General features: G+C 44.8%; 1 protein-coding gene across 10 annotated transcripts in view; it reads left to right on the plus strand.

Annotated features, from left to right (window-relative positions):
* Positions 1–4,287: 4,287 nt before the first annotated feature.
* The window catches only part of LOC126058320 (translation initiation factor IF-2-like), an 88,630-nt gene continuing 73,847 nt past the window's right edge, over positions 4,288–19,070 (plus strand). For 9 of the 10 annotated variants that reach the window (XR_007513186.1, XR_007513185.1, XR_007513183.1 and 6 more), the window contains exon 1: positions 4,288–4,405. The gene's annotated coding sequence lies outside the window, so the exon portion shown is untranslated. Of the gene's footprint in view, positions 4,406–5,654; positions 5,862–19,070 lie in introns of all 10 variants that reach the window. The other variant, XM_049853390.1, reaches the window with a different exon arrangement.

Genomic DNA, 19,070 nt, shown 5'->3' on the forward strand with positions numbered 1-19,070 from the left:
AGAAACTTCTTTGCTTTTGGTCCAGTCCAATTGAGCTGACCTTGCATGTATTGAGTGTTGTCATTCCCTTCACCTAAAGCAGTTCTTACCTACTAATTAATCAGTAAAAAAACCCTCTCCCTCCCTCCCTCCCCCCCCCCGTGAAATATTTCATAGTTTGGAGGAATCTGGAGGGCATTATGTTGAGTGAAATTAGTCAGTTGCAAAAGGACAAATATTGTATGAGACCACTATTATAAGAAGTCAAGAAATAGTTTAAACAGGGAAGAAAGTATTCTTTGATGGTTATGAGGGTGGGGAGAAAGGGAGGGAGAAGGATATTCGCAAATTTAGATAGTAGACAAGAACTACTTTAGGTGAAGGGAAAGACAACATACAATAAAGGAGAGGTCAGCATAAATGGACTAAATGAAAGGCAGTTTCCTGAATAAACCAAATGCTCCAAAGGCCAGAGTAGCAGGGGCAGCATGCTGTTGGGGGACCATGTTTTCAGAGGACATCTAGGTCAATTGACATAATAAAATCTATTAAGAAAACATTCTGCATCCCACTTTGGTGAGTGGCGTCTGCAGTCTTAAAAACACTATCAAGCGGCCATCTAAGATGCATCAATTGGTCTCAACCCACCTGGAGCAAAGGAGAATGAAGAACACCAAAGATACAAGGTAATTATGAGTCCAAAAGACAGAAATGGCCACGTAAATCCAAGACTACATCAGCCTGAGACCGGAAGAACTAGATGGTGCCCGTCTACAACCAAAGACTGCCCCGACAGGGAATGAAACAGAGTATCCCTGACGGAGCACGAGAGCAGTGAGATGCAGACCTCAAAGTCCCATAAAAAAATCAGACTTAATGATCTGACTGAGACTAGAGGAACCCTGGAGGTCATGGTCCCCAGACCTTCTGTTGGCCCAAGACTGGAACCATTCCCAAAGCCAACTCTTCAGACAGGGATTGGACTGGATTATAGGATAGAAAAAATAGTGGTGAGGAGTGAGCTTCTGGTCTCAACTGGACACATGAGACTATGTGGGCAGCTCCCATTTGGAGGGGAGATGAGAAGGCAGAGGGGGACAGAAAGTGGCTGACTGGACACGGGGAATACAGCGTTGAGAGGAGTGTGCTGTCTCATTGGTGGGAGAGGAACTAGGAGTACATAGCAAGCTGTATACAAATTTTTATGAGAGACTGACTTGATTTGTAAAGTTTCACTTAAAGCACACACACAAAAGATGGAAAGAATACACAGAGTCACAGTACCAAAAGAAATGGTCAATTTTCAGTCGTTTCATGAGGTGGCATATGATGAAGAACTGGTAGTAGTGAAGCAAGAAGTCCAAGCTACACTGAAGACACTGGCGAAAAACAAGGCTCCAGGAGCTGACAGAATACCCACTGAGTTGTTTCAACAAACAGATGCAGCACTGTTCATGCCCACTCCACTATGCAAAGAAATTTGGAAGCTAGCTACCTGGCCAACAGACTGCAGGAGACGCACGTTTGTGTCCATTCCAAAGAAAAGCGATCCAACAGAATGTGGAAGTTATCAAATGTAAATCATAGTATTAGTAAATATGGTAAACAAACAAACAAAGAAACTCTATCTATTCTACACTGAATATGACATGCTATCCCCAGGAGATCTAGTGAGTTTATGATGTTGTTGTTAGGTGCTGTTGGGTCAGTTCCAACTCATAGCGGCCCTATGTACAACAGAACGAAACAGTGCCCAGCCCTGGGCCTTTCTCATTGCTATGTCTGAGCCCACTGTTGCAGCCACCGTCTCAATCTGTCTCATTGAGGGTCTTTGTCTTTTTCACTGACCCTCTACTTTACCAAGCACGATGTCTTTTTCCAGGGACTGATTCCTCCTGATAATATGTCCAGAGGACGTGAGACCAAGTCTTGCCACCCACCTTTCTAAGGAGCATTCTGGCTGTACTTCTTCCAAGACAGGTGTGTTCATTCTTCTAGCAGTCCATGGCATATTCATTATTCTTCACCAACAACATAATTCAAGTTTCAGTTCTTTTGTCTTCCTTATTCATTGTCCAGCTTTAGCATGCATATGAGGCGATTGAAAATATCATGGCTTGGTTCAGGCACACCTTAGTCCTCAAAGTGACATCTTCAATTTTTAACACTTTAAAGAGGTCTTTTGTAGCAGATTTGTCCAATAAAATATGTCATTTGATTTCTTGATGGCTGCTTCCATGGGTGTTGATTGTGGATCCAAGTAAAATGAAATCCTTGACAACTTCAGTATTTTCTCTGTTTATTGTTCCAGTTGTGAGGACTTTTGTTTTCTTTATGTTGAAGTGTAATCCATACTGAAGGCTGAAGTCTTTGATCCTCATCAGCAAGCGCTTCAAGTCTTCTTCATTTTCAGTAAGCAAGGTTGTGTCATCTGCATGTCTAGGCTGTTAATGAGTCTTCCTCTAATCCTGATGCCCCTTCTTCTTCATATAATACAGCTTCTTGGACTGTATGGATTATATGTTTTTTTAAAGACACTGAGTTTTTGGTAATTTACTATGGCAGCCCTAGAAAATGAATACAGAGCCCTTCACCAAGAACAAGTCAAGTTAGCACCAAAAATGCTCCTGTAAGGGTAGCCACGTAACATGAGACATGGCAGTTTTAAAAAGTATGAAGTAAAACTCTCAGCTTTGACAGACAAAGAGCTCCTCTAAGACTAAGTTCACTGCTGTTGAGTCCATTCTATCTCACAGCGACCCTAAAGGACAGAGTAGAATTGACCCACAGGGCTTCCAAGGAGTGGCTGGTAGATTTGAACTGCTTGAATAAGTATTGTGAAAAAATACAACCCTGACACACAACTTTTCTGAGCTTAGTATTAAAACAAAACAAAACAAAGTCGCTATCGAGTGGATTCTGACTCATAGGGACCCTACAGGACAGAGTAGAGCTTCCCCACAGGGTTTCCAAGGAGCGACTGGTAGATTCAAACTGCAGACCTTTTGGTAGCACCCAAATGCATAATCATCACACCACCAGTGGCTTTCAAATCAGCTATAGGCTGATGATCTCCAAATTCTTAGAACCCAGAAAACTACTCTACCTCAGAGTGGTATCCACAGCTGGGAACTGTTCTCCACACTTGGATGACCTCAGACATCCAAATCTAACATGTCCAGAAAAAATCTTTTGGTCATTTTCTCAAGTTTGTTCCTCCATGCTTTTCCACATGGTAGAGAATGGCTCTGGTGACCATGCTCTCATGGTAGCCTGAATTCTAGAAGTCACCTTTGATTCTCCATTCCCCTCATCCCATACGTCTGATTGACCAGCAATTCTTGGCAGCTCAAGCTCCAAAGTACACCTCAAGCCTGCCCACTGTTCCCACCTGCACTACCACCATCACTCCTCACCCTGACCACTGCAGAAGCATCCTGACTGGTCCTCTGTATTTGCTGTCTTCAAGTTATCCTGGGCTACAGTTAATTCCTGGGACACATTCTTTCTCAAGACCATTGAACAATAGAAGGAGAAGGGCATTTAGTTGTATGCTACCTCCTCTGCTTGAGCTTCATGTCCCTCAGAAATCACTTTTCACTGTCCACTCTATAATGTCTCTATTCCAATTTCCTGTCTTTGGCCGCACTGCTTTGATAGCGTGCATGCATGTGTGCTTCAGGGGTCATGTAGGCAGCTGCTTGGAGGAATTTTTTTAGTACAATCATGGTTGTGTGCCATCAAGAGATTCTGACTCATATCAACCCTGTACGACAGCTTAGAACTGCCTCACAAGGTTTCCTAGGTTGCAGTCTTTATGGCGCAGCCCTGGTGGCACCATGGTTAAGAGCTCGGCTGCTAACCAAAGGGTGGACAGTTCGAATCCACCAGTTGGTTCTTTGCAGAAAGACATGGCAGTCTGCTTCTGTAAAGACTTACAGTCTTAGAAACCCTACGGGGCAGTTCTGCTCTGCCCTATAGGGTCACTATGAGTTGGAATTGATTCAACAGCAACTGGTTTGGATTTTGTTTGGTTAGAATCTTTATGGGAGCCCATCTCCAGATCTTTTCAACTCCTGAGCTGGTGGGTTCCAACGGCCCACCTTTCAGTTAGCCAAGCACTTAACCATTGCACCTCCAATACTTAACTCTGCGCGGGAGAGGGCCCTCTCCTGACGTCTCCCGTCTCCTCAACCCGCACACCTTGGCGTTGTCCTTGCTTCTAGACCCCACCCTCCCCTCTGGAGGCCCAACCCCCCCACGCCCGCCCCACACCGGGCCGCTGGGCGGGGCCGGCAGCCATGTTCCTCGCCCTCCAGCCAGTTACTCACAGAAGCGCCGGGACGGGTGGTGAGGGGCCCGGGCCGGATGGCGGCCTTAGAGCGGACGGTGTTCGTGCTGCTTTCCGTGCCGTGGTTTCTGAAAGGTAGGAAACTCGGGCAGGTGGGTGGAGGGACCCGCTCCCAGACTGAACAAGCCCGGCCCCTCGAAGGTGTGGAGGGAAGGCGCCAGGAGGGCGGGTCCCAGTGCCAGCACCCCGGGGGCTCCAGAGGTTGGGGAGTCCGGACGTTGGGTTAGCAGCTGGCATCGCCCCCTCCGGCGTACCCCGTCCCGAGTGATCCCCAGGGGCGGACGCGGCGCGGGGCCGGGCGGACGCAGCCACTCTAGGGGCTGCGAGAGGGAGCCTCTGGCCCGGGAGACGCAGCTGGTCTGCGAATTTACATCCCCATGGATTTGTGGAGGGGGGGGGCGGGGGTGGGGGTCCAGCCGCGGGATCCAGCTGCGGAGGGCCCTCGGGCCTGGGGGCTTGAAGGGCTTGGGGAGAAAGGCCGTGTCCAGGGCTGCGCCCGGGTCCCTACTCTGCCCGGGGCGGGTTTGCGGGCCAAGCTGGGTGATGGGCGCCTGCCCCCCCGCCCCCCACCTGCTCCCTGTGCCGGGGGGAAACCAAGGCCCAGAGTTCGCCCGGGGGGGGGGTGAGATTCCAGACTGAGGGCGGGGCACTCGCCCCGGTTCGTCGTCCCACCCCCACCAGACTCCGTAGGGTGCCAGGGGCGGGGAGAGAGCGATCCCCCGCCCAAGGCCCCGCTGCCCCTTACTGTTTTGGGCGCTGTGCCTGGGAGGCTGAGGCACCCCGCGCCCGCGCCCGCGCCGGCTGGTCTACTCTCGGGGCTGGGGCGTCGGCGCGGCCCCGGCCCCACCTGGAAAGGAAGGGGTCCTGGGAATCTGTGGAGCAGCGCGGGGATCCTACTCCTTGTGGAAGCAGCAGCGATTCAGTGTCTGTTAACAGTGTGGATGCCGGGTCCCGCTCCCCCTCTGGGAGGCGGGGGTGGGGGTAGCAGGAAGGGGTCCTGAGCAACCAGGTCGTTTGTTAACTTAAACATTGGTGAGGCGCTGTGTACCGGTCGCTGTGGACGCGATCTCTGGTGCTGAGGGGATTTGAGGGTTCCTCACACTGGCGGGATTTGGAGCCTCTACCCTGGTGGCAGTGGGTTTAGTGGGTTACCCTGGTGGCTAGTGGTTAAGTGCTAAGGCTGCTAGCCAAAAGGTTGGCAGTTTGAATCCACCAGGCGCTCTTTGGAAACTCTGTGGGGCAGTTCTACTCTGTCCTATAGGGTCGCTGTGAGTCAGAATTGACTCCACGGCAGCGTGTTTTTTTTTTTTTTTTTTTTTTTTAGGTTGGAGGAGATTAGGTGTCTCTCGGGCTGACATTTGAAGGTCTGGAGCTGGCCGTTTATGAGGGTTTATAAGGGTTTTAAGCGCTCCGGCCATGGGCACCAACCCGATCTTCCAGCCCCTGCGGACGGACTGTCCCCCCCCCTCCCCCCCGGGGGATTGGCTGCTCTGGGACCCCGAGCCCAGAGGGCGGTGAGAAGCTGACAAACGTGAGTGATGCCCTGCAGGCTCCAGTCGGCGGGGCAGCCCTGCTCACATGGTCTCAATACGGGCAGTCGGGCAGTGGGCTTCGTGCCTGGGGGGTGGTTTCCGGATGTTCACTCGTGTCCCCCCACCCCGTGCAGGGCGACAACTCTCCTCTGGACGGGGACCTAGTAGAGGCCTGCAGGGCATCAGGGTGTGGAGGGGCAGAGCTTGGGCGGGGAGGGCGCGGCCCTGCAGGTTCCTGTACGTGACCACGGCAGGGGGGTGCGGGTCGTGAAGGCTGGGCCTGGTCGAGGACCCACTAGGTCTCGCAGAAGGAGTGGGTTAGGATAATAACAGCATTAATGGGAGTATTGAGAGAGCGCCCTGGGGCGTTGGGTCCCTCGGGAAGAAAAGCTTCTGCTATCGCCACTGGAGCGGTACCCAGGTCGGTCCCGGCTTAGGTCCAGGAGGTTCCCATACTCAGAGGGCCTGGTGGGCAGAACAGAACCGGCGGTGCGCACGCCCTCTCGCGGCCTTGCACCGAATCGCTGAAGTTCAGTGACAGGCGATTCTAAGCCATGGTTTTGGAACTGAATAGTGAAGCAGAGCAAAGAAATGATGCAGTGCCTTGATGGGACCGGTGGAGACAACAAGAAGCAAAGCACAGCTCAAACTTCAAAATTCCACTGAGTGTTAGTAGGATTTGGAGGGAGAAAATAGACGGAGAGTCGAGAGGCCCAGAGATGCAGAAGGGTTGGAGGATTAGGGTTAGGGGTTAGGGTTTGGTGCTAGGGGTCCAGGTTTGGGGGTTAGAGGTTTGGGAGTCAGGTTTAGGGGTATAGGTTTTAGGTGGTTGGGGGTTGGGGTTAGGGCTGGGGTTACTAGGCTCGGGCACAAGTGGTTTAGGGTTAGGGTTAGAGTGAGGCTGAGGTTGATTCCCAGTCTTGTGTACCGTCTCTTCCTTCACCAGAGTTACCACATATGTGTCGTTTGGTTGGAAACCCTGATGGCGTAGTGGTTAAGAGCCACCGGTGCTAACCAAAGGTCTGCAGTTCGAATCCACCAGGCGCTCCTTGGAAACTCTATGGGGCAGTTCTAATCTGTCCTATAGGGTCGCTATGAGCTGGAATCAACTCGACGGCAGTGGGTTTGGTTTTTTTGGTTATTGTTTAGTTGGCTTTTCTCTACCCACTCTTCGTCTCCCTGGTGAACATCAAAGATTGTTTCTGTGCGTAAATGTTTTCATGATAGTGGTCACTTACTGTATATGTCGTTTTGTGATTGACTTAGTATGATGTGCTCTAGATTCATCCATGGTGTGAGATGTTTCGGAGATTCATCATTGGTCTTTATTGTCGTGTAGTGTTCCACTGTGTGTATGTACCGTAGTTTGTTTATCCGTTCCTCTGTGGATGAGCACTTAGGTTGTTCCCATCTTTTTGCTACTGTGAATAATGTTGCAGTGAACACGGGTGTGCATGTGTCTATTCCTGTGACTGCTCATGGAAACCCTGGTGGCTAGTGGTTAAGTGCTATGGCTGCTAACAAAAAGGGTTAGGGTTTGGGCTTAGGGATGTTAGGGTTAGGGTTGTTAGAGTTAGAGTCCTTAGGGTTTGGGTTAGGGGTTGGGGTTTGGGGGTTAGAGTTTAGGGTTGGGTTTTTTGGTTAGGGTTTTTGGGTTGGGGTTAGGTGTTAGGTTTAGGGTTTGAGGTTAGAGTTTGGAGTTACAGGTTAGGTGTTAGGGGTTGCAGTTTGGGGTTTAGGGTTTTGGGGGTTTAGGGTTTTGTGGTTTAGTCATTAGGGTTTGGGTTAGGTTTTAGGGATTTAGGTTTAGGCTTGGGGTTGGGTTTGTTTGGGATTTGTGGGTTGGGGTTAGAGGGTGGATGTTAGAGGGTTGGGGTTTAGAGTTTGGGGGTTAGAGATTGAGGGAGTCAGGGTGAGGGGTTAGAGGGTGAGGGGGTTAGAGGTTGAGAAGATTATAGAGTGAGGGAGTGAGAAGGTGAGGGTGTGAGGGGGTGAAGGTTAGGGTTTAGGGTTAGAGGGTTTAGGCTTAGGGTTCAGAGGCTTAGGGTTGGGGGTTAGGGTTTGGGGGTTCAGAGGTTGGGGTTGGTGTTGTGGTTAGGGTTAGAGGGTTAGGGTTAGAGGGTTAGGGGTATAGTTTAGAGGTTTAGGGTTACTGGTTAGGGCTAGGGTTTAGGGGTTCAGGTTTAGGGGTTTGGGATGGGTTTGGGGTAAGGTTTTAGGGTTTAGGGTTAGAGGGTTAGGTTTAGGGCTTAGGGCTTAGAGTTTAGGGTTTTAGGACTTAGGGTTTAGGGCTTAGGGCTTAGAGCCTAGGGTTTAGGCCTTAGGGTTTAGGGTTTAAGGCTTAGAGTGAGGGTTAGGGCTGGGGGCTGGTGTTAGGGTGTAGGTTTTAGGGTTTAGAGTTAGGGTATTAGGGTTAGAGGGTTAGATGACTTAGGCTTTAAGTTAGGGTTTAGGGGTTAGTGGTTGGGGTTAAGGGTGTTAGTGTTTAGGGTTTTGGCATTTAGGATGTTAGGGTTAAATGTGTTAGGGCTAAGGGTGTTAGGGTTTCGCGTGTTAGGGTTTTAAGTGTTATGGTTTAGGGTTTAGGGTTGTGTTAGGGTTAGGCTTAGGCTCATTCTTAGGTTTAGGGCTAGGGATTTGAGGTTTAGTGTTTGGGGTTGGGTTTGGGGGTTGGGGTTAGAGGGTTAGGGTTAGAGGGTTAGAGTTAGAGGGTTAGGGTTTTGGGTTAGGGTTTCAGGTTAGCATTAGAGGGTTAGGGTTCGAGGGTTAGGGCTAGAGTAGTTAGGGTTAGGGTCGTTAGGGTTAGGGTTGTTAGGGTTAGGGTGGTTAGGGTTTAGGGTTAGGTGTTAGGGTTTAGGGGTTACGGTTAGGTTTTGGGTTTGGGCTTTGGGGCTTGAGGTTTGGGTTTAGGGTTTTGGGCTTAGAGTATAGGGTTTAGTGTGTATGGTTTTTGTGTGTAGTGTTTTGGGGTGTAGGTGTTTAGACTGTAGGGTTTAGGGTATATGATTACGGTTTGGGTTAGGGCTAGAGTTCAGGGTCTTGGTGGTTAGGACCTAAGGGCTTAGGGTCTTAGGGGCTTTGGGGCTCAGGGCTTAGGGGCTAGAGTTAGAGGGCTAAGGCCAGAGGGCCAGAGAGCCAGAGGGCCAGGGTTATGGTTTGATTCCTGGCTGGCAATTTTTTTCCTTCAATATTTTATATAAGTCATCCCATTGCCTTCTTGCCTCCATGATTTCTGCTGAGTAGTCCAAGTTTATTATTATTTACTTTCCTTTGTTGGTGACTTCTTTAATCCCTAGCCTCTCTTAAAATTCTCTTTATATTTGATTTTGGCAAGTTTGATTGTTATATGTCTTGGTCACTTTCTTTTGAGATCTACCGTATGTGGAATTGGATGAGCATCTTTCATGATATCAGGGAAGTTTTCTGCCAACAAATCTTCAACAGTTCCCTCTGTATTTTCTGTTAGCCCTCCCTGTTCTGGTACTCCAATCACTCATAGTTATTTCTCTTGATAAAGTCCCACATGATTTTTTGGATTTCTTCATTTTTTAAATTCTTTTATCTGGTTTCTCTTCAAATATATTGGTCCCAAGTGTTATATCTTCAATCTCAGTTATTCTGCCTTCCAGTTCTTCAATTGTGCTCTTCTTACTTTCTGTTGAGTTTTCTATCTCTGTAATTTTATTGTTTATCTTCTGAATCTCTGATTGCAGTCTCTGTATGGTTTCTTGCAGCCTATTAAATTTTTAATTATATTCTTGAGTAACCTTTTTAATTTCTTCGGCTGCTTTATCTGTGTGTTCCATGGCTTGTTCTGCATTTTGCCTCATTTCCTTCCTGATGTCTTTAAGAGTTCTGTATATTAATCTTTTGTATTCTGCATCTGGTAATTCCAGGATTGCACCTTCATCCAGAAGATTCCTTGAGTCTTTGTTCTGAGAGCTTGTTGAAGCAATCATGGGTCAGCTTTTTTTTTATTTCAGTAATTTTTCTTGTGTTTTACGTGAAAGTTTACAAATCAAGCCAGTCTCTCACATGAAAACTTATACACAACTTCTTACATATTCCCAATTACTTTCCCCCCAATGGGAGAGCCCACTCCCTCCTTCCACTTTTTCTTTTTGTGACCGTTTTGCCAGTTTCTAAGCCCCTCTATCCACCCATCTCCCTTCCAGGCAGGAGATACCAACATTGTCTCAAGTGTCCACCCAAACCAAGTAGCTCACGCCTCACCAGCATCCCTCTCCAACCCATTGTCTAGTCCAATCCATGTCTGATGAACTGGCTTTGGGGATGGTTCCCGTAGTGGGTAAACGGAAGGTGTGGGGGCCATGATCACTAGAGTCCTTCCAGTCTCAGTCAGACCATTAAGTCTGGTCTTTTTATGAGAATTTGGGGTCTGCATCCCACTGTTCTCCTGCTCCCTCAAGGGATCTCTGTTATGTTCCCTGTCAGGGCAGTCATTGGTTGTGGCCCGGCACTATCTAGTTCTTCTGGTCTCAGGATGATGTAGTCTCTAGTTCATGTAGTCCTTTCTGTCTCTTGGGCTTGTTATTATCTTATGTTCTTGGTGTTCTGCATTCTCCCTTGATCCAGGTGGGTTGAGAATCATTGATGCATCTGAGATGGCTGCTTGTTAGCATTTAAGACCCGAGACGCCACATTTCAAAGTGGGATGCAGAATGTTTTCTTAGTAGATTTTATTATGCCAGTTGACTTAGATGTCCCCTGAAAACATGGTTCCCAAACATGTGCCCCTGCTTTGCTGACCTTGAAGCGTTCAGTTTATTTAGGAAACTGCTTTGGTTTAGTCCAGTTGTGCTGACCTCCACTGTGTTGAGTGTTGTCCTTCCATTCACCCATAGTAGTTCTTGTCTATCTCTTTAGTAAATACCCCTCTCCTACCCCCCTTCCTCCCCCCTCTCATAACAACAAAGGAATATGTTCTTCTCAGTTTAAACTATTTCTCAAGATCTTATATAATAGTGGTCTTATACACTATTTGACCTTTTGCAACTAATTTCACTCAGCATAATGCCTTCCAGGTTTCTCCATGGTATGAAGTATTTCACAGATTCGTCACTGTTCTTTATCGATGTGTAGTATTCAATTGTGTGAATATACCATAATTTATTTATCCATTCATCCATTGATGGGCACCTTGGTTGGTTCCATCTTTTTGCTGTTGTAAACAGTGCTGCAGTAAACATAGATGTGCATATATCTATTTGTGTAAAGGCTCTTATTTCTCTAGGATATATTCCGAGGAGTGGGATTGCTGGGTTGTATGGTAGTTCTATTTCTAGCTTTTTAAGGAAGCGCCAAATTGATTTCCAAAGTGGTTGTATACCATTTTACATTCCCACCAGCAGTGTATAAGTGTTCCAGTCTCTCCACAGCCTCTCCAACATTTATTATTTTCTGTGTTTTGGATTAATGCCAGCCTTGTTGGAGTGAGATGGAATCTCATTGTAGTTTTGATTTGCATTTCTCTAATGGCTAATGATTGAGAGCATTTCCTCATGTATCTGTTAGCTGCCTGAATGTCTTCTTTAGTGAAGTGCCTGTTCATATCCTTTGCCCATTTTTTAATTGGGTTGTTTGTCTTTTTGTGGTTGAGTTTTAGCAGAGTCATGTAGATTTTAGAGATCAGGTGCCGGGCGGAGATGTCTTAGCTGAAAACTTTTTCCCGGTCTGTAGGTGGTCTTTTTACTCTTTTGGTGAAGTCTTTAGATGAGCATAGGTGTTTGATTTTTAGGAGCTCCCAGTTATCTGGTTTCTCTTCGTCATTTTTAGTAATGTTTTGTATTCTGTTTATGCCATGTATTAGGTCTCCTAATGTTGTCCCTATTTTTTCTTCCATGATCTTTATCGTTTTAGATTTTATGTTTAGGTCTTTGATCCATTTGGAGTTAGTTTTTGTGCATGGTGTGTGGTATGGGTCCTGTTTCATTTTTTGCAGATGGATATACAGGTACGCCAGCACCTTTTGTTAAAAAGACTATCTTCTCCCCAATTAACTGACACTGGGCCTTTGTCAAATATCAGCTGCTCATATGTGGATGGATTTATATCTGGATTCTCAATTCTGTTCCATTGGTCTATGTGTCTGTTGTTGTACCAGTATCAGGCTGTTTTGACTACTGTGGCGGTATAATTGGTTCTAATATCAGGCAGAGTGAGTCCTCTCACTTTGTTCTTTTTTAGTAATGCTTTACTTATCCACGACTTTTTTCCCTTCCATATGAAGTTGGTGATTTGTTTCTCCATCTTTTTAAAAAATGTCATTGGAATTTGGATCGGAAGTGCATTGTATCTATAGATGGCTTTTAGTAGAATGGACAATTTTACAATGTTGTCTTCCTATCCATGAGCAAGGTATGTTTTTCCAATTACGTAGGTTCCTTTTGTTTTTTTGCAGTAGTACCTTGTAGTTTTCTTGGTATAGCGGTTTTAGTTTTTGGTGAGGTTTATTCCTAAGTATTTTATCTTCTTGGGGGCTGCTCTGAATGGTATTCATTTGATGATTTCCTCTTCAATGTTCTTTTTGTTGATATAGAGGAATCAACTGATTTTGTACGTTTATACTGTAACCTGAAACTCTGCTGAACCCTTCTATTTTAATAATTCTCTTGAGGATTCCTTAGGATTTTCTGTGTATAAGATAATGTCGTTGGAAAATAGAAATAATTTTACTTTTTCCTTACCAATCTGGATGCCCTTTATTTCTTTGTCTAGCCCAGTTGCTCTGGCTAGGACCTCTAGCACAAGGTTGAATAAGAGCGGTGATAAAGGGGATTCTGGTCTGTTTCCCCTTCTCAAGGGAAATGCTTTCAGGCTCTCTCCATTTAGGATGATGTTGGGTATTGGCTTTGTACTAATACCCTTTATTATGTTGAGGAATTTTCCTTCTATTCCTATTTTGCTGAGAGTTTTTATCATGAGTGGGTGTTGGACTTTGTCAAATGCCTTTTCTGTATCAATTGATAAAATTATTTGGTTCTTGTCTTTTTTTATGTGGTGGATTACATTAATTGTTTTTCTAATATTGAACCAACCTTGCATACCTGGTATAAATCCCACTTGGTAATGGTGGATTATTTTTTTGATACGTTGTTGAATTCTATTGGCTAGAATTTTGTTGAGGATTTTTGCATCTATGTTCATGAGGGATATAGGTCTGTAATTTTCTTTTTTTGTGTTGTCTTTAGCTGGTTTTGGTATCAGGGTTATGCTGGCTTCAGAGAAGGAGTTAGGTAGTATTCTGTCCTTTTCCATGCTTTGAAATACCTTCGGTAGTAGTGGTAAGTCTTCCCTGAAAGTTTGGTAGAACTTTGCAGTGAAGCCGTCAGGTCCAGGGCTTTTTTTTGTTGGGAGTGTTTTGATTACCTTTTCAATCTCTTTTTTTGTTATCGGTCTATTTAGTTGTTCTACTTCAGTGTGTGTTAGTTTAGGTAGGCAGTGTGTTTCTAGGAATTCATCCATTTTTTCTAGGTTTTCAAATTTGTTAGAGTACAATTTTTTGTAGTAATTTGATATGATTGTTTTAATTTCAGTTGCATGTGTTGTGATATGGCCCATTCCATTTCTTATTCGGGTTATTGGTTTCTTTTTCTGTATTTCTTTAGTCAGTCTGGCCAGTGTTTTATCAATTTTGTTAATTTTTTTCAAAGAAGCAGTTTTTGGCCTTGTTAACTCTTTCAATTGTTTTTCTGTTCTCTAATTCATTTAATTTTGCTGTACTTTTTATTTTTTGCTTTCTTCTGGTGCCTGACAGTTTCTTTTGTTGCTCTCTTTCTCTTTGTTCAAGTTGTAGGAACGGTTCTTTCATTTTGGCTCTTCTTTAATATGTGTGCCTTTATTGATATAAATTGACCTCTGAGCACTGCTTTCACCGTGTCCCAAAGGTTTTCATAGGAAGCGTTTTCAGTCTCGTTGAATTCTGTGAATTTCTTTATTCCCTCCTTAAGGTCTTCCATAACCCAGTCTTTTTTGAGCAGGGTATTGTGGAGTTTCCAGGCATTTGATTTCTTTTCCCTGGTTTTTCTGTTATTGATTTTTACTTTTACGGTCTTTTGTTCAGAGAAGATGTTTTGTAATATTTCAGTGTTTTGCATTCTGCAAAGGCTTGTTTTATGACCTAATATGTGATCTATTCTAGAGAATGTTTCATGTGCACTAAAAAAAAAATTATACTTTGCAGCTGTTGGGTGGAGTGTTCTGTATAAGTCTATGAAGTGAAGTTGTTTAATTGTAACAATTAGATCTTCTGTGTCTCTATTGAGCTTCTGACTGCATTTCCTACCCTTCACCGAGAGTGTTGTGTTGAAGTCTCCTACCATAATTGTGGAGGTGTCTATCTCACTTTTTAATTCTGTTAACGTTTGTTTTATGAATGTTGCGGCTCTATCATTGGGTGCATAAATATTTAATATGGTTGTATCTTCCTGGTAAATTGTCCCTTTAATCATTACGTAGTGTCCTTCTTTATCCTTTGTGGTGGATTTAACTTTAAAGTCTGTTTTGTTGGAAATTAATATTGCCTCTCCTGCTCTTTTTTGATTGTTGTTTGCTTGATATATTTTTATCCGTCCTTTCAGTTTTAGTTTATTTGTGTCTCTAAGTCTAAGGTGTGTCTCTTTTATGCAGCATACAGACTGATCGTGTTTTTTTATCCAGTCTGCAACTTTCTGTCTCTTTATTGGTGAATTTAGTCCATTTACATTAAGTGTAATTATAGATAAGTATGAGTTTAGTGCTGTCATTTTGTTGCCTGTTTTTGACAATTTCATTTTTCCATTTACTTTTTTGTGTTGAGTTTTCTTTGTAGAATGTGTGTTCCTCCCTTTTATAGTAGTTGAATTTATTTTGCTGAGTCGTTATGTTTATCTTGGTTTTTATTTTGAAGTATGGAATTGTTAGACCTCATTGTGGTTACCTTAATATTTACCCCAGTTTGACTAAGTAAAAACCTAACTTGTTTCACCCTATATCACCTTGGTTTCCTCTGCATATGTAAGATCTATGCCTCCTGTATTTAGTCCCTCTTTTTTGACTGTTGTAATCTTTTACATAATGACATCAATGATTCCCTGTTTTGAGTAATTTTTTTTTAATTAATCTTATTTTGTTTTTGTGATTTCCCTATCTGAGTTGATATTAGGATGTTTTGTTCTGTGACCTTGTATTGGTATCTGATATTATTGATTTTCTGACCAAAGAATTTCCTTTAGTAATTCTTGCAGTTTTGGTTTGGTTTTTGCAAATTCTCTAAGCTTGCGTTTATCTGTAAATATCTTAATTTCACCTTCATGTTTTAGAGTTTTGCTGGATGTATGATTCTTGGCTGACAGTTTTTCCTCTTTGAGTGCTCTATATATGTCATCCCATTGCCTTCTTGGCTGCATGGTTTCTGCCGAGTAGTGCAAACTTACTGATTCTCCTTTGTAGGTAACTTTTCGTTTATCCTTGGGTGCTTTTAAAATTTTCTCTTTATCTTTGGTTTTGGCAGGTTTGATGATATGTCTTGGTGATTTTCTTTTGGGATCTATCTTGTATGAGGTTCGAGGAGCATCTTGGGTAGATACCTTTTCATCTTTCACGATGCCAGGGAATTTTTCTGCCATCAGATCTTCCACTATTCTCTCTGTATTTTCTGTTACCCCTCCCTGTCTGGAACTCCAGTCACACGCAAATTATTCTTGATAGAGTCATGATTCTTAGGGTTTCTTCATAGTTTTAAATTCTATTATCTGATTTTTCTTCAACTATATTTGTGTCAATTGTCTTATCTTCCAGCTCCCCCACTCTGCATTCCAGTTCCTCGAGTCTGCTCCTCTGACTTCCTATTGAGTTGTCTGATTCTGTGACTTTATTGTTAATCTTTTGGATTTCTGAATGCTATCTCTCTATGGATTCTTACAGCTTATTAATTTTTTCACTATGTTCTTGAATGATCTTTTGGATTTCTTCAACTGCTTTATCCGTGTATACCTTGGTTTTTTTGTAGATTGCCTTATTTCATTTGTGAGGTCATTCCTGATGTCTTGAAGCATTCTGTATACAATTTTTTTTTTATTCTACATTTGGCAATTCTAGGAATGTATCTACATCCGGGAATGATTTTGATTCTTTGATTTGGGGGTTTGTAGAAGCAATCATGGTCTGCTTCTTCATGTGATTTGATGTCGACTGCTGTCTCTGAGCCATCTATAAGATTTTGTAATATTTTCTTTTGTATTTGCTCACTGAGTCTTGTTGTTTTGTTTTGTTACAATACACCCACATGGGCTACTAGATTGTGGTATCGTGATTGCTGTAGCTTTTGAATCACTTACGTCCTATTACCAGCTTGCCTGAGCTGTTACCAGGTATATAAGTGTATGAGCCCATTCACTATTCTTGAATAGAATCAGCTCAGGTGTCCTGATAGCTGGTCACCTAGTGTGTGGTGTAGGCTCTCACCTATTATCTTAGAGGAGTAGTGGTGATGGTTGTATGTGCCAGTTTCTATTAGTGGCAGGGGGTCACATTTCGAGGAGGGCAGGATGCTGACAGCCTTCCTTCAAGTGTCAGTGAGGTAGGTGTGGCTCTATTCTCTAGAGTGCTCTGGTGGGTGGGCTCTGCAGCTGTATCTTAGGCACCCAATACTTGGGTAGACGTCACTATTCTCAGACCCCTCTAGCAGGTGGCTAGGTGGTGTGGGTGGAGTTTCAGCCTTCTTTTCGCTGGTGTGGACCAGTGAGGGCTCTGTTTAATAGGTACAGAGGTATCTGACCTCCAAAACTTGCCTTTCCACTGCTGAGCTAAAACAATTATAGTCAGATCTCTATCAGAATTGCCTTTGCATTATAATAGCCACCTAGTTACCTGTAGGGTGAAAGCCAAAGACTATGGGTCTCTTAATGCCTGGATGGAGCTGATTCTGTATTGTTAATTGCAGTTTAGGGAAGTCAGGGAAGGATTTTTTCTTTGATTGTTAAATGGTACTTTTCTCAGGCCAGGAGAATGGGTTAGAAAAGAAAGAAGAAAAAAAAATCCAGCAGTGCACTTCACTCTCTGGCACAGGGAATTCCAGTCTTAATGAAGCTGGCTGGGGCAATGAGGGGTGGAATCAGATATATAGTATATAGAAGAGAGTAATAGCCTGGCAAAATATACAAAGTTACTTATGTTGTTTGGTGAAGACTGTTTTTTCTGAGGTTCCAGAGCATTGTGTAGCTTGCGTGTGCTGGCTGTATCCCTGCTGAGACTGTCCCAGAGGGTTAGGGTTGCGTCCATGCTCACACCATTTCAGGAAGCCACAATCAGCTCCCCCACACTTAGTCCAACACCCAGCACCAAGGTTTCCTTTCTGGGGCGCTGCACTCCAGGCTCCAAAACCAGTTGCTGCTTCCCCGTGGTTTTTCATTTCCCTGCCAGCCGCGTCTGTGTGGAGCCTGCGTGTGCTGCCTGGGTCCCCTCTGAGGTTGGTCCTGAGGTTAGGCCTACATCCGTGCTTCCCTGTCTCAGTAAGCAACAATCAGTCCCACCACTGTGACACCAGGAAACCGCGAGGGCTCAAGGCTGTGGCGTGGGACACTGGCTCCGGAAGCGGTCGCTGCTGCAGTGTGGCTTTTCGCTCCCCTGTCACTCAGGTCAACTCCTTAGTTCTGTGTTTGATGGTCAGGGTTTGTAGATTGTCCTTTATGTAATTAATTCACTTGTTTTTTCAAGTCTTTGTTTCAAGAGGGATAAGCAGAAGCTTCTACCTAGTCAGCCATCTTGGTCCTGCCCCCGCGTCTGCCTCTTTATGTGATTTGATATTGACTGTTGTCTCTGAGCAATCTATAAGTTATTGTATTAGTTTATTTTATGCTTGCTTTTTGTATCCTAGCTTCTTCCTTTGTTTAGTTTTGGTATACCCAGATAAGCTGCTTGAGTGCGTTAGGTTGATTATTTTCACCTTTGAAGCTCTAATGTACTATCACCAGATGGCTAGCACTGTTACCAGGCATATGAGCCTAGGAGTTCATTTACTTTTCTTGTGTGGATTCAACTCAGGTGCCCAGGTAGTTGGTCATAAAGTGTGTGGTACGGGCTCTGTCCTACCGTCTTAGAGGGGCAGGGGTTATTGGTGTAGGCAGAAGTATCTGGCTGCAGTAGGGGGTCAGGCTCTGATCAAGGCAGGGGTCTGACAGCTGTGCTCTGAGTGTCTGTGAGGAAAGTGCATCCCTGTTCTGTAGAGCACACGGGTGGGTTCTGCAGAAGGGCGACGGGTACCCAGTGCTTTTGGTTGTAAGTTCTGGGCGGTACTACTTACCCTTGGAGCCCTGTCACAGGTGGCCAGGTATTGTGGGTGGGGCCACCAGTCCTTAGGCCCCTGATGTGGGTAGGTGAAGACCCTGTTTAATAGGCAAAGCAGTGTCAAACATCAAACACCCATCTTTCCACCGTCCAGCTGAAACAGTTGCAGTCTGGCAACAAGGGCCTAGTCTCCTGAAATGGGCCCACACAGGTCCATGCTGGGGTGAAAAATATTCAAAGCCCATGGACTGTTTGTGCCTGAACAAGAGCTGCTTCTGTCCTGAGCTCCCCAGCTTAATTGAGCTGGCAGATTATCTTTCCCCCAGTTGTGAACTTATACCTTCTTCAAGGATGGAAAAATGGCTCAGAGTGGTACCGGGGCCTATCTCAGGCCCAGGGAAGTTGACAGCCACTGAAGCCGGCTTGGGGGTTGGGGGCGTGGTAAAATAAACACAAATAATTAGCTTTTGCCGAGAGTGCCATTCTTCTCTTGTTCTGGAGGTGTGAGTAGTCTGTGCAACTTGCTGTCCTTCCCTGAGCGAAGCGCCTCTGGAACGCTACTGCCAGCCCCACTGCAGTCGCTCCAGGGAATGGTGCCTGAGGGTTCCTGGCAATTCAGGTCCAGTAACTCCTCTCCACTTCTGAATAGTCTCTCCCTCCCCCTGCCGTTGAGTCCATTTTCTAACTTTGCCTTTGATGTTCAGGGTTCCTAGCTTGTCATAAATATAATCGCTTCACTTGTTTTTTCGGGTCTTTTTTGTAAGAGGGATCACTGGCAGCATCTCCCTACTCTGCCATCTTGGCCTCGCCTCTCTAATGTAATCAACAATTTTTTTAAAAAAGAAAGAAAAGAGTGAAACCTGTAGAAACAACAAATAACAGAATGAGATCCACAGAAAAACTAGATATTTGAACTATCAGAC

This window comes from Elephas maximus, chromosome 14, assembly GCF_024166365.1.
Source record: "Elephas maximus indicus isolate mEleMax1 chromosome 14, mEleMax1 primary haplotype, whole genome shotgun sequence".
Lineage (NCBI taxonomy): Eukaryota > Metazoa > Chordata > Mammalia > Proboscidea > Elephantidae > Elephas > Elephas maximus.